The 2,500-nt window shown below is 43.4% G+C and overlaps 1 protein-coding gene across 2 annotated transcripts in view; it reads right to left on the bottom strand.

Moving 5' to 3' along the window:
- Positions 1-2,500, bottom strand: part of LOC134463764 (copine-8) — a 195,305-nt gene that overhangs the window by 21,021 nt on the left and 171,784 nt on the right. The gene's annotated exons all lie outside the window — the stretch shown is intronic.

Genomic DNA, 2,500 nt, shown 5'->3' with positions numbered 1-2,500 from the left:
TGTGTGTGTGTGTGTGTGTGTGTGTGTGTGTGTGTTTTGTGTGTACGTGCTTGTGTTTGTGTATTTGTGTATGTAGGCGTAACAGTGTGAGCTCCTGTGTGGGTGAAAGTGCGTCTCTCTTAGATCCCAGCATGTATCTAAGCCCAGCGCTAATTAAGCTACATCTCAAAGGGAAATGCATTGTGCACTAGCCTGATTATCATAGATTTTCAAATATCTATGAGACTTGGTCTGACCAAGAGCATAACAATTAACCATTTCTCCAAAAGGCATGGTTGACCCACGTTTTGGAAAAGAGCTCTTCTATTGCTCCTGGCCTGACTAGTGACTAGTGACCACACACACACCCGCTTTCTCTATATTTGAGTATTGGAAAGAAAGCATGTTGTATGTGTACCTGTACGTGTACGTGTACGTGTACGTGTATGTGTATGATAATATCTACATGTGAGTGAAACCCATACGTTGTACAATACAGTATGTGCACTTGTGTGTGTGTGTGTGTGTGGCTTGTGTTAAGAAAATTAATTTGACAATACACAACGAGACCATGACAATCAGATCAGGGTTCAGTTCAGTTAAGAAATTGATATGCCTAGAGAACATGCTCTTTGCTAGGCTTCTGTACTCTCTCTGTCTCTCCTTCCTACTAAGGCCATTTTTAATGAGGAGCACAAAAGGGAAAATGACAGAGGTCACAAAGTTCAGTGGAGAGCAGGGGCTGATCTAGCCATTTTGGGGCCCTAGGCGAAATATAAACATGGGGCCCTCAAAAGTCATTATAAAGTAGACACAAAATTCTGGGTTTTTTTGGTGCTATTTCAGTGCTTTGTTTATATCTTTGATTACTTTACATAAATGACGAATTAAGATCAAGCCTACTTTTTTTGTGTGTTTACTGCTACTGGTGTGACAGTTGGGGCTCCTATGGTGGGCAGATTTGGTCGGGGCCCGAGTTAATTGCCTAGCTTTGCCTAATGGAAAGTACGCCTCTGGTGGAGAGAACAACTCCTCTAGGCTTCTTATCTGAGGCAACCTTGAAGATGTACCCTCCTAATCACATAGTTCACAGGTGAAAACAAGAACAGATCGTACCAGTAAAAATGTAACAAACTCTTTCCTACAAATTATGATTATTTTTTACAGTGTGCACACATGTCTATGAAAGAGAGCGCTCCTGGCATGTACTTCTACTACGCAGTGTATATTGCTTCATGTCAGTATGGAGAATGTTTTTGTTTCCGCTTGCACACTGTTTGTGCGTACAGCAACTCAGTCTGCAGTCTTTTATTCATGTAACCTATCAAATATGGTATGGACTTTAATTAGTGTCAATACAAATAGACAAACAGGAAACACATATTTACATATGACAGTGTGAACAGACAGAATGACACACAAACACAAACAAATGTACGCAGCTCCACACATGCACGCACACACACACACACACTGCATAAATGCACATCAGGCAAGTGTGCAGACTTTGCTGTTCATTAGCAGTGCATGCAATTAACACCTTTGCCTGTGAGTGTGTTATGACAGGAGCACTAGGTGCCATATGAATGCCAACTTTTGTATGTGTGTGTGTGTGTGTGTGTTTGTGTGCGTGTGCTTGTGCGTGTGTGTTTCTGTGGTGACAGGACCACTAGTTGCCATATGAATACCAACTTTTTTTATGTGTGTGTGTGTGTGCGTGTGCGTGTGTGTGTGCGTGTGTGTGTGTGTGTGTGCTTGTGCGTTTTTGTGGCGACAGGAGTGCTAGGTGCAATATGAATGCCAACTTTTTTACGTGTGTGTGTGTGTGTGTGTGTGTGTGTGTGTGTGTGTGTGTGTGTGTGTGTGTGTGCGCGCGCATCTGTGGCGACAGGAGTGCCGGGTGCAATATGAATGCCAACTTTTTTACGGGTGGTTGTATGTGAGTGTGTGTGTGTGTGTGTGTGTGTGTGTGTGTGTGTGTGTGTGTGTGTGTGTGTGTGTGTGTGTGTGTGTGTGTGTGTGTGTGTGTGCACAGTAAATGTTGTGGTGTTAATTCAACACTTATAGAGTTGATTTGACATCATTTGGACTCAAATGAACTCTCTAAGTGTTAAATGAGCACTGCAGAATTTACTGTGTGTGTGCGTGTGTGTGTGTGAGCGAGAGAGTGTATGTGAGTGTTCAATCGAAGAGTGCATCAGGTATATTCACAGTACCACCTGCTTCACCCACACTATTCTGTCTGTCTCCTGACAAGCTGTTTGCTACCATCTGTCAATGTCAACAAATGAAATCATATGAACAACCCCCCCCCCGACACACACACACACACACACACACACACACACACACACACACACACACACACACACACACACACACACACACACACACACACACACACACACACACACACACACACACACACACACACACACACACACACACACACACACAAATCCAACCTGCCAATGCAACAAATCAAATCAACACACACACACACAAACGCACCATCTGCCGC

This window comes from Engraulis encrasicolus, chromosome 15, assembly GCF_034702125.1.
Source record: "Engraulis encrasicolus isolate BLACKSEA-1 chromosome 15, IST_EnEncr_1.0, whole genome shotgun sequence".
Classification (NCBI taxonomy): domain Eukaryota; kingdom Metazoa; phylum Chordata; class Actinopteri; order Clupeiformes; family Engraulidae; genus Engraulis; species Engraulis encrasicolus.
The sequence above is the reverse complement of the archived record's forward strand: the minus strand, read 5'-3'. Positions and strand labels throughout refer to the sequence as shown.